The sequence below is a fragment of the Gadus macrocephalus genome, chromosome 2 (genome assembly GCF_031168955.1).
Source record: "Gadus macrocephalus chromosome 2, ASM3116895v1".
Classification (NCBI taxonomy): domain Eukaryota; kingdom Metazoa; phylum Chordata; class Actinopteri; order Gadiformes; family Gadidae; genus Gadus; species Gadus macrocephalus.
Genome location: NC_082383.1, coordinates 16098468 through 16111773, shown reverse-complemented (window position 1 = coordinate 16111773; position 13306 = coordinate 16098468). Strand labels below are relative to the sequence as shown.

Below are 13306 nucleotides of genomic sequence, written 5' to 3'. Positions count from 1 at the left end.
CCATTTATTTGCATATAATTATTGATAGCATTTTTCGTAAATATTTGGATGGAATCTGTTTCTTAAGCAAACACATTGAAGTATTGTTTTCTAGGCCAACATACATTTACTATGTTGTTGGTATTATATGTTATATGGAGCATTCTTTTATATTTATGCAGTTAACTTATACTTCCATGGTCGGTAAACAATGCGACTGCGATCGCTCAGACCTCTTGCTTATGATGCTACAATGCAAACAATGCTAAAAAACGAGAATATTTCTGCATCCGGTACGTCATGAACTAGGGCGTGGCTAGGCTCCCGTTAGGCGGAAGCATATCTCTCCTTGATGTTCCCTGCGTCATTGAGCAGTTTACATAGGAATGAATGGGCGCCATTTTGGAATCAGGTGTCGATTCTATAATATGTCCATGATCTGGCTGTTTCCCAAAGTGAAGGTTTCAGCCTTGCTAGGACGCGTCCTTGCTAGTCGCGTCCTATGGATATGAGACTAGAGTGCTAGCTCGAGTGCTTTCTAGCGTTTGTAACGTTCAGACTTTGGAATGACTTGGTAGTGTGGAAGCGCTTCCGCTTTTTAATACTGCGTGTCCGCTTGTAAACACATGTGCGCTTATGAATAAAACATGGCAGCAATCAAGCTGATCGATATTTATTTGACTTTTGTCTGTTATGAATGCGGTCATGTCTCCTTTGCATGGAGCCTCTTTGGGGAAGTCACAAAAGCTTTGTTGCGGTTGATAGAATCGTCTTTATTAAAAGGAAAATCCATTACATTTTTATAAAACGAAGTGAAATTGTCTGAGAACTTATTTCATGCATCACATTTACAGTACGGTTGATTACTATTATGCAGGGGGGAAAAGACAAAGAAAGAGATGATAAACATGTATTTATTTGGATACATTATTTAACTGATCTGATTAATTCATTCATATATGCCTACAATCTACCAGTGGTTTGAACACATAAGTATATCATATAAAATACAATTATATACGTTCATTAAAAATTACAAACATTGCAAATGATCGGTTGTGCATTAATTTTACAACATTGGATAGTGGCACTATCCCTTCCACCGGTAAACAATTGTTTGCGTGCCACCCGGCGCACAAAAGCCTCCGTTTGCTGGGCTGACCCTAAAAAAAACGATTCAACACAAACATAAATAGGTATACATAAATAATGTAATCTTGTGAGCGAGTAAATTGACATTGGTGATGTAACCCAGATATATTTTCAGTCAGCTAATGCTTTTCTGTATTATCACTGTTTTTGGTGTGTGTCTCTTTAAAGGCACCCAGTGCAACTTTATGTAAACATTCAATGAAAAATAAACATTCAATTTCTAGTCTTTTTTACACGTAGTAAGTTTCAATAACTCCATACCATTACATATCGACATTCAAGGAGCAAAGATGAGACGTCGTTGTGTGGTGAGAACTGAGGGGTATTCCACAAAGCCGGTTTTATCACATAACCGGGTAAGTTAACCCAGGGTTTGCGGTAACCCTAGGTTTTCCGTTCCAAAAGGATCACGGTATGTTAGTTGCTATAGAAACATATGCTCTGAATCAAACCTGGTCGGACCAGGTTTTGCGCAGGTTAAGTTTGAAACATAACCCGGTTTTGGGTATTTCAACCGGCGTTCACCGCAGATTTCATGTGTTCACAATGGTATGCCCTTTTGATGAGAGAACTGCTGATATCGGAGCGCAAATTATACGTGCCATCCACCGGGAGCGATTGATAAGACCACGGCTCGACATCTTGGCATATCGGATGACTTTTTGCTGGAGTGGAGAGATATAGATTCTCGCGCAAATCTTTAATATATTTAAATAGCCTAACATAGCCAACACTACCAATCGAGGACCTGGCCTCAGTTCACTCCAGACTATTTGCGTAGCCCTCCGTTTTTTTCAAATGGTAGTTTTATCTAGGCTATAATTTTGGAGATGCTGAGCACATCTCAGTCGTTTCAAATTACCCATCCAAGATTTGTATCGGCCTCCTATCATACAAAGAGCAATATTGTCTGAGTACAATGCCGAGAGGCATTAACATAAAGTATAAAATAGTCCTAACGGACTTGCGGAGAATGTTCGATCGTAGCCGGCGGCTTCATTACAAGCAATAATCCATCTTAATAATAATAATAATACATTTAATTTAGAGGCGCCTTTCAAGACACCCAAGGTCACCTTACAGAGCATATAGTCATCATTCAAAACTATGTAAAACAGACTAGGAATAAAAGGAAAACAGAGGTTAAACATGAAGAATAATAATAATTAATAACACTCAAAGACGCCTAAAGTGAAGGGGGGACCTCACTAACCACCACCAATATGTAGCACCCACTTGATCTGTGAAGTTGATGAATTGTCACTTTTAGGTTTTCTACCCAGTTACCCAAAAAATAAACCTTTGGAATAGTATGCGCTGTGGCAAGCACACGGTTTGCATGTGTTAGCCTACTTCGAAGGCAAAAAAAATCGGAAATACAAGAAAACACAAAAACCTACATTCAACCAGTGGGGTATGGGCCGGCCCCTGACTTTCTGAGGTGGTAGGTACCTCCAGGTACCCCCTCCATGCCAGGGCGCCCTGAATTTATGTTTATTAACAGCTCCTCCACCGGGGTCAAGACAATTTGAGGGCCAGATCCAGTCTGCCGACTGTCGGCCTTTTCACGATTGGCTTAAAAAAATGGCTTATTTAAATTTATACCAATACGATGGTGGGAAAAGCTTACCAGTTTGTGTGTTTTTTATACTTCATTTTTATACTTGATCCTCCGACCGCTTGGAAGCAATCGGAGTACATATTTTTTTAGAAGAAAGGGGTTATGTGGTAGGATCTTTAAGAATGCTTAACTGGGATATTTATATATTCATGGCTCAAATATTAAGGATCATGCTTTTGACGTGTAACTAACGCATTTACGCGGTCAGCGATCCGCGGCCAGGCTTTGGTTCTCCGGGTTGCAGAGGCTTTAGCGTTCCCTTTTCTTGTGATAATGTCATTCTCCTCGTCATAGCTCTCCAGGAGAACCTGGAGTTCCATTTCATTGAAATAAGCGGCCCGTTTCGCCATATCGATCAGGGTTTCCATGATCCATACATCACGTCTTTTTAGGTTTGGCGTGGACGCGCACAACCCTGTGTTAACCAACCCCGAGTTGATTGAACTAATGCATAACCGCTGCTGTGGAACCCAAAACTCTGGGTTGGTCGGCACAGGGTCAATCAACCTAGAGTTCAGCGTTAACTCAGTGTTTGTTAAACCTCCGTTCGTGGAACACCCCTCTGATAGAAAATCGTAAACAACAACAATCGCCGGTGGGGAGAAGCCATTTTTCCATTGACTGGAAGCCTGCTTTATTTATTGTAGGTTACAAAAAATAAAGAAAATGGCGGCATTGTTGTTGTTATCGATTTTGTATCAGTTCTCACCACACAACGACATCTCATCTTTGCTGCTTAAATGTCGGTATGTAATGGTATGGAGTTATTGAAACTTACTACGTGTAAAAAAGACTAGAAATTGAATGTTTATTTTTAAGCCTCGAAAGTTGCACTGGGTGCCTTTAAGGGTTACCACCACTTTATGTTGCGGCAGCTTTACGACTGCTGTTTTACGGTGTGTTATTGTTACCTTGGAGACGAAGTTTTCGCGGGTAGATCTCTTCTTCAATGCCTGCAAGCCACGTGTGGTCAAGCTGTGATTCTCCTGCTGTTTAATTTTGGAGTTTAACTTGTTAAAAGTATTTTTAAGTGAAATATTTACCGTACAAAGTACTCGGTTTTCTTTGGATAATATCCGGAAGTCCGTCGGCAACGTTTATCCACAAGAAGACCGTTTGCAAGGAACTCCGCCGAGTGAATGAACATTGACGAGACGCTGCCGCTGTTTCCTGAGTGCTTTCCTGTGGGTCGTGAGGAGCCGTCGTCATCTTCTGAATATCCTGAGGATTGCAGGCAAAACTACTAAACCACCACACACATATAGAGCTCTATAATATTATTGCTGGCCAGCACTTTACTTTATTTTGTCTTTTTTTTTTGTTGCTAACGACAATATAAGGACACTTCAAGATTTGTTCTATGTTCTATAAGAAGACCGTTCGGTATCCATTTTGTTTTCATGGACTGAGAAAGAGACATTTAATTAAAGAGGACGAGTAACAAAGGGAAGTCTGGGGCCCCCTGCTTGAGCTGCTCCCCCCGCGACCCGACCCCGGATAAGCGGAAGGAGATTAGATGAGATGAGTAACATTCCTTCAGGTATTTTTGTACTGAATAACAGGGTGTTGTTCAGACATTTAAGTATTTGGTTAACTGCCTAAAAAGGGGAAATATATATTTTTCTATTTTTTTTCTTATTCTAATTGAGGGTTACCAAAAAATATAATCACATTTCCATGTCATTTAAGGTTTACTGTTTTATGTTGTTCCTGACCTACATTGTGATCAAGTAAGATGCATTTCAGTTCAGCGAATGTTAAATAAAACTGGATCGATAGTAAACTGCTATCACAACCCGAGTAAATTCTGTTTATTGGTTACAGTGACAGTGGTGTTTAACACCAGCTACGTCCATGCAAAATATAGCAACGTATCATTAAGTTGCAAAAACGTTTGAAAAGTGGCACAGGTCTTTAGGCTTGATTATTTGCATTAACATGATGAATCTATAAAAAGCAATACGGCACAAAATATTTCTGAAAACTAATATAACTTCATTTGAACGTGTACTGCTCTGCCATTTTCAAGAACCCGCCCAGTGAACACAGGGGATTGTGGGTAGTTTTGGCTCGTCTTGGGGGCCCTATTTTAACGGTCTGAAACGCAAGTGGAAAGCGCAAAGCGCAAGTAGCTTTGTGGGCGGTTCTACGGCGCTATCGCTATTTTACAGGCGGATAAATGACACTTGCGTCGTAATTACCCGTAGGTGTGGTTTGGGTGTAACGTCCAACAAACCAATGAGAGTGCCAGCTCCCATCCCCTTTAAGAGCCATGAGCGCATTTGAATCGGACGAGTTGATATTTTGACAGCGCGTCTGCAGTCTCCGATGAGACAGATGCACATGAATTTCAAACTGCAAATGGCTCAGTTTATTGCCAAATAATATGGCCTAATTCACACATGGAATAAGGGGTTTTCTTCCACAACTTCAGAAATACTGAGTCCTCAAATAAATTTCGCCAAAGAAAACGTAAATAATATAACATATGATATGCGGTAACTGATCTATTTAATGAAATACGCAATACATTATAAACATTGTTTCTTATCAGTATTGTATGCTATCCTAATATGCATGTGTCTCCGCGGTAATAGACATTGCCATTGATTGTATTATGCGTTACGTGTTTAGTTTGCGTGTGTTTAAACAGAGCACACACGCGCGCCCGCATTCATTCATTCTTTTTAACACTCACTCGCGGTAAAACAATGTTTTTCACGATCAAATACTCATCAATCCTAAAAGTTATGGGCATGTAGGCCTATACGATGTCTGTGTCAAGAAAATATGTGTTTGCTGTACGGTGTTTGCAGATGCATTGATTTAAAAGTACAACTTATTACCGCTGCATCAGCTGTTCTTTCCCAAATAATTTACCAAGAATGTGCGGCTAGGTAGATGAGAGAAGCAAAGTGTATGCGCGAGGTGCACAAGCAATCCGTATGCATCGCATGCGCATGTAGGCTATGCATCCGCCCTTAAAATAGCATCTGAACAACGCGCCACTGACTTTTAACCAGTTATTTCCTGGTCAGTAGCGCAATGGTATTCAGCAACGGCAAAATAGCGTTTGCGCCAGAACACGCCTCCTCCTTCCGCCGAACCGCCCCTTGGGGCGCATGATCAATCCCTAATTTACCGGCGAGTGGCGCTGGTGGGAAAAGAACGCTCTGCGCCAGTTGTAAACTAGCAACGACACATGCGCCAGTGACTAAGTCACTTGCGCCGGATGCAAGATAGGGCCCTGGAACAGTGCATGTCGGCGTTCTATGACGTATCGTCCTTAAAAGGGCGGCCGTTGAGCATGCTTCCTTGACATTGGGAAACAGCCCGTGTCTGAGTCACACAATACCCGGCGCATTTACTGACGCAAATGACGTTTAGAAATGTTCAGCGTATTGTCCAAATTCTCGTTTGTTCGTTCCCTATAGTGCACTATACATGGATTAAAGTTCTCCGTCGCTACGACGGATTTCCGTCATTTGGAGTTCACAGAGGCCACTTGTGAGATCAATGTAGATCCGAGGAGGTTTTTTTTGGGGGGGGGGGGGGGGGGGGGGGTAATAGGTACTTTCTCGCATAAAAAAATATTAAAACTTAAGAAAGTGATGTATTAACAGCACTGAAGCGAGAATTAAAACAGCTTTTAGCAGCTTTACCGCTACCGCTGCCGCGAAATGCATTCTGGGAAACTTGCATACTGTATACTGCGGTGCAGTCGGTCTGCTGTATACTGCATACTGAATCCCACATTCAGTATGCAGTATACAGTACATACTGCGCAGTATGTAGTCGGCAGTACGGTAGTATGCAGTTTCGAACATGGACATAATACACGCGTGTATTATGTCGTCATACGTCAACGCCGGTAAAATTGTCAAATTATATAGTGAGTATTTAAAAGGTCTACCGTTAAAATTGACTGAAAACACAAGCATTTTAATGTACATCCCGATTATATATTAAATATATCTTAAATATATTATATACAAATGTATATATATACACACCATTTTCGCGCCACATCTTACGTCTCTTTGTTGTGTTAGTGTTGAGTGTCAGAGCGAAAGTTAAGCTAGTATGAACTCCCTTATAATGATTGACGGCTCTGATGTATCGGATATTGATAAAACACAAAAAAATAAATGGAGATGGGCATGGCTGACGGAAACGGGGAACGATGGCAAGCCTTACGGTTCATGGTGCAAAAAAATTCAACAACCAGGTGCGTGTTTTTGTGTGATATGCTACAAAAAAATTCTGTATGGCAATAATGGCAAAAAAGTGCTAATTCGCCATCAGGCTGACGCTTCTCACAAGGCTGCCCTTCGCGGTCTCCAAAACACATCCTCACTGCCTGGTGCCACAACAACGACATCGGAGGCGCAACAATCCATGGCCGATCGTGCGTGCAACCAGAAAGTACGCATATGTTCGTTTATTGCGGAACATGACCTGTCACTGACCATCGCCCAACCACTAGTCGACCTCATAAAGTCGTGTGCAGAAGACCGGCGCGCACTGTCGAGACTGTCAATGTCCAACTCCCATGCGTTCTATATGTGCACACACGGTGTTGCCGCTCATCAGAAAGCGAAAATAGCACATATACTGAAAAGATATTAAATGTTCTTGTTCGCTACTTTGATGAAGACATGGGGAAGGTTTTAACTCAGCACCTGGCCTCAAGAAAAGTCAACATTGCAGATGCCTCAACCCTCACACAAGAACTGACTGATATTCTTCAGTCCTACAGCCTGAACTGGGATCAGGTTGTTGGTCTGTTATTTGCAATGTTATGAGGGGGAAAAAGTCTGGCGTAGAGACACAAGCCAGAAGAGAAAACCCATCACTCCTGGACATCAGCGGAGATACCGTTCACATGGTCTCAAATGCAGCCAAGGCCCTTTTGGATCCTTTCCAAGGATTTGTGTAAGAATTCTGCTCTGATGTCTACTATGATATCCAAAAATTCCCCAAACAGAAGGAAATTTTTTCCGAGTTTCAGTCCTTACTGCATTTGGAAAACAAGAGCCTGATACGTCCTATCAGCAACAGGTTCCTGCAAATGCTGGAAGTGTGCAACAGGGTGCGGGAGATTATGGACCCATTGATTGTGCATTTCTACGGTTTCCTGTCCCCTCAGGAGCAACACAAACACAGGTGAGATTCATTCTTTTTTATATTAGGGATGTAATCTTCATCTGCCATGTAGATTTAAACATGGGCTATAATTAATTTTACTCCGGTTTAGCGGCTCCGTGTATTCACAAATAATTCAGGAATACGCGTAAGAAATGACTAGATACAGGCGAAACTGTTCATGTGAACTGTATACAAACTGTGCAATGAAGCAGGCACAGCAGCGATGACCTAGCAACGGAGACGTTTTCCAGTCCCATCAAAGCTTATGGAGATCGTGGAGTTTCCCAAACTGAATAAATACTGCACATATAAGCACTAAACTGCTTTGTTAGTTCAGTCTTGTAGTGACTAAGATATCTGCTGAAAAACATATTTTTCCATGGACAGATTCGCCTCCTTATTTCACAGCTGATGGAGGATGATCCAAACATTTCCAGTAACTCCACAGAGTTGTAATGTCCAAAAGTCAAAATGTATTGAACAAAGATCAATGGAATAATTTCCAAAATTAACAACATGTTTTTATCTAACGAAATATTCCTCCTCAGTCCGTAATAGTCCACCTTTAGTCTCTAAAAATATTTTCTCTGCGCTCACTGAACTGCTTGATCTCCGACGTGCTGCGCACAAACGAGGTACACCTGTATTAACGAGGTGGTCTAACAGCTCCGTAACAAACAGAATATTCAAGAAAGCTGAAATTGTAAATTCAGATGTATTACTTAATTAAAGTAGTCTACTTCCAGTGGATTTATTCGTATTTGATATGTACGTACATGTTATATATTTCAGGACGTGGCAATGTGGACAAAAAGATTTATGTACGTTATGTATAAATTATATACAGCCTCTTCAGTATTGAGAGAAATGGATTCAACATTTTGCATTTTTAACTATATAAATATATAAGTATGATTTGTAGGTACAGTGGGTCATTCGTTCCTATGTAAATGTAAAACAAATTACCCCCGTCTCCCCACAACTGACTCAATCTGTATGAGACGCCACCTAGTGGCGAGAGTAAGCAAACCTACAGGACATTTTGTGACAGCGACACTGCCCGTCCCTCATCTTCTGCATTATCCATTCATATATTCTTATTCAATTATTATCCCCAACTTTATACTACAATTTGTCTTTACTAGTAGGCCCAATTTGCATCACAGCCAAGCCTAAGTGACATTTCTTAATAACCTACATGTGGGTGTGGGCGGATGTGATTTAGAGCCAGTCACCAAAGTTTAATAGGGATGAAATACATTTTGTTCTTTTAACACTGAACTTATTTTTAGGCCCACATATACTATATTTATGTATTATAACGTTTATGTTATATCATGATATTATGCAAACTCTTGAAATAAGTCAGAACAAATATATAGCTTTTTCAGGTGTGTTGTCTGCCCTAATCTAATGTGTAGAATGCCTTTTATGATGCAGATGGCTCCTGAATCAGGTTCTTGACAAGCATCAAGTGACACCCGATGAGAGGGCCAGGATCATTCTTCTCCGACAGCAAATGGCAAAATCTGCAAGGACTGGAACAGTGTTCAACCAAAACCGGAAGAGACACATCTGTGTGCAGCTCTTCTCAGAGTTCGACAAGCTCACAGTCTTGATAGATCTTTACAGAGGTATGTTGAGTCACTTTTCTTTTTTGAGTGGCCTGGTCAGAGTCCTGTTCCTAGATTAAATTATGTAGTAGCTCATGCAACTTTGTCTTATACCACATATACCACCCTAAATAGCTTATAACTGTTATGTTATCAAAACAGGAAAGGGGTAAAATACTTTTCAGTGTTGTTTTTTGAAAGTATGAAAGTATTTAGCTCCTGTGATCATTCACCCACTTTTCTAATCAGGTTCTAATCTGATTTTCAGGTGTGCTTCCAACATACCAGGTGTTCCTGAAGAAGTTGCAACATGAGAAACCCATGCTCCATGTGTTGCATGCTGAGATGGTGTTGCTGGTCAGGGAACTCCTCTCTAAATTCATGAAGCCTGAAGCCATCTCCATGAGGGTGAATGATTTGCTGAAGCTTGATGTCCAGAACAGAGAGCTGCAGTACCCTGACAAAAAGTTGTCTGTGGGGAGATACAGCTTCTTTGCCCTGAACAAGGCTAGAGTGGAGAAGAAGATCTGGGTTCAGAACATCTACAGCTCTCTCAGAGTAGGCTACATCAAGGCAGCAACATTCCTCCTGAAAAACCTTCCACTGAGGAATCACACCATCACCTCTTTGTCTGCGCTGGCACCATCAATGATTCTCGAGGAATCTGTCCAAGGAGCATTCAACACCCTAGCCAAAGCTTTGCCAAATGTGGTTAAATCAGAGGAGCTTGGTCAACTGGATGATGAGGTGCGAGCCTACCAGATTGACTCAGATCTTGGGGCACAGGCCAAGTGCTATGAAGAAAATACTTCACAAATTGATTTTTGGAGTAAAATACTTGCAAGCAAGACACCAGGAGGAGGGTTGAGATTCCCTGTCTTGGGGAAGTTGGTAAAGGCTGTTCTGTCATTGTTCACTGGCCCTCTTATTGAAGGATCATTTAACATCATGGATGACATCATTGAGAATGATAGGGTCAGGTTGAACATTGAGACATATGAAGGCTTAGCCATCATCAAGTCCCACATGAAGGCAACAGGGACAACAGCATCCAAAATGGAAATTAGCCCTGCACTGAGGAGTTCTTGCCTGTCCTCTTATGAGCGATACCAGAACCATTTGCAGAAGAAGAAGGAGATCATTAACAAACAAAAGGAAAGGAAACTGAGAGAAGCTGTGAAGGTCCTTTCAGCAGTTAGAATAAGAAAAGTAAAGAAAGGTTCCACCTCTTCTGCTGCTGCTAGAGCCTCCTCCTCCACCCCTGGACCCAGAGCCACAGCCTCCTCCTCCTCCTCCTCCCTCACCACTCCTGGACCCAGAGCCACTGCAGCCACAGCCTCCTCCTCCCTCACCACTCCTGGACGCAGAGCCACTGCAGCCACAGCCTCCTCCTCCTCCCTCACCACTCCTGGACCCAGGGCCACAGCCTCCTCCTCCTCCTCCTCCTCCCTCACCACTCCTGGACCCAGAGCCACTGCAGCCACAGCCTCCTCCTCCCTCACCACTCCTGGACGCAGAGCCACTGCAGCCACAGCCTCCTCCTCCCTCACCACTCCTGGACCCAGAGCCACAGCCGCCTCCTCCTCCTCCCTCACCACTCCTGGACCCAGAGCCACTGCAGCCACAGCCTCCTCCTCCCTCACCACTCCTGGACCCAGAGCCACTGCAGCCACAGCCTCCTCCTCCCTCACCACTCCTGGACGCAGAGCCACTGCAGCCACAGCCTCCTCCTCCTCCCTCACCACTCCTGGACCCAGAGCCACTGCAGCCACAGCCTCCTCCTCCTCCCTCACCACTCCTGGACCCAGAGCCACTGCAGCCACAGCCTCCTCCTCCCTCACCACTCCTGGACGCAGAGCCACTGCAGCCACAGCCTCCTCCTCCTCCCTCACCACTCCTGGACCCAGAGCCACTGCACCCACAGCCTCCTCCTCCTCCTCCTCCCTCACTACTCCTGGACCCAGAGCCACTGCCTCCTCCTCCTCCCTCACCACTCCTGGACCCAGAGCCACTGCACCCACAGCCTCCTCCTCCTCCTCCCTCACTACTCCTGGACCCAGAGCCACTGCAGCCACAGCCTCCTCCTCCTCCCTCACCACTCCTGGACCCAGAGCCACTGCACCCACAGCCTCCTCCTCCTCCCTCACTACTCCTGGACTCAGAGCCACTGCAGCCACAGCCTCCTCCTCCCTCATCACTCCTGGACCCAGAGCCACTGCACCCACAGCCTCCTCCTCCTCCCTCACTACTCCTGGACCCAGAGCCACTGCAGCCACAGCCTCCTCCTCCCTCATCACTCCTGGACCCAGAGCCACTGCACTACTACCACTAAAACGTGCATTCGGTGTAACCAAGCTTCAAGCATATGGTTTTGTTGCCAAAAAGCAAAAAAAATGAGCCTTTTTGCAAAGTTGCACTTGTTGTTGCAATTGTTATTTAATTCTGGTGTTGTTTGTTTGATGCTTGTTCTGTTTGTTGTTCATTGTTTTAATAAGATAAATCCTGGTGCTGTTTGTTGTATTTTTTTATTTCTATTTTCTTATATATAAAAGGTTTACTTGAAATAAAACATGTAATGAAAAGTTTTGTAGATGCTTGATTTTTTTAGAGAGTAAAATATGAGACAAGCTTTGCAAAAAAAAAATCTTAGTCTAATTGAAAAGACAACAAAAAAATTGCAATAGATGCAAAAGAACAGCTGTTTAAAATCCTCCTCCTGTAAAACAGTATTGGTCGAGCATTTAAACGTGATGGCTGCATTTGGTGCTGACGTCTTATACATTTGTATTTCTTAAGCAGGTGTCAAGTAACCTAACCTGGAACATGTTTCACACACTGCACGTGACTTGGCTGTAGCGCGAATACAATTTCAGTCAGAAGATTTTTTTTCACTTTAATCCCTGACTATATCATGAACACTATATAGGGAATAGTGATTGAGTGAATAGGGAACGATGTCGAACAGAGCTATTGAGCAGTTTTCATAGGGATAAATTAGCACCATTTTGGAATCCGCTGTCCATTCTATAATAGGTCCAGGGGACAGACTGGGAGGACTGGGCACTGAAGCAACGATAGACGAGGAGGGAGACGATGTCGCTGTAGCGGTTTCTTTCTGCGTCGAGGAGAGACCTTCAGAGGGTCTGTAGGCGGAGCCTAGGATCCCCTCTCCCGCCTCTGACGTAAGCAGCCTGCGCACGTCGGCTGCCCTAATAGTGTGTGGGCTCTGCATCTCCTCCTCCTTCTACAGAGGGAGGAGGCGTCACCTCGTGATGTCATTCCATGGACTAGTTCGGTGGGTGTGTGTGCTGAGAGCTCCGTGCGCCCCGCAGCTCGGTAGGACCAACCACGACCCCTGGCGGTGAGGAAGAGAACCGTCTCCTAGTGGTGAGGCGGAGGACCTAGCGGTGAGGCGCAGGAAAGACAATTTTGGTTGATTACATATAGAGACAACTTGGACCATGGTCAATTGTTAAAGAATCGATTAAATAAATGTATATATTTTAGAGCTGTCAAGCGATTAAAATATTTAATCGTGATTAATCGCATTAATGTCATAGTTAACTCGCGATTAATCGCAAATTATTTTTCTATGCTAAATATCCCTTGATTTTTTTGTCCCATAATTCTTCTCATTTTAATTCTCTTATCAACATGGTGAAGTGCATTGGCTTGTCTTGTGCAAATGATTTTTTATTGATAACAACATTGGCATATACTGATCAAAACAGGACGATAAAATAAAATATTTGCGTTAATCGCGCGATAATTTTTTTAATTATCGCGCCTCTGA

At 43.2% G+C, this 13306-nt stretch overlaps 1 long non-coding RNA gene across 1 annotated transcript; it reads left to right on the top strand.

Moving 5' to 3' along the window:
* The first annotated feature begins 6321 nt into the window (after nucleotides 1–6321).
* Nucleotides 6322–12230, top strand: LOC132451160 (uncharacterized). Its single transcript, XR_009523983.1, has 2 exons — nucleotides 6322–6957; nucleotides 12126–12230. It is a non-coding gene; the product is annotated as an uncharacterized LOC132451160 (long non-coding RNA).
* Nucleotides 12231–13306: the final 1076 nt, after the last annotated feature.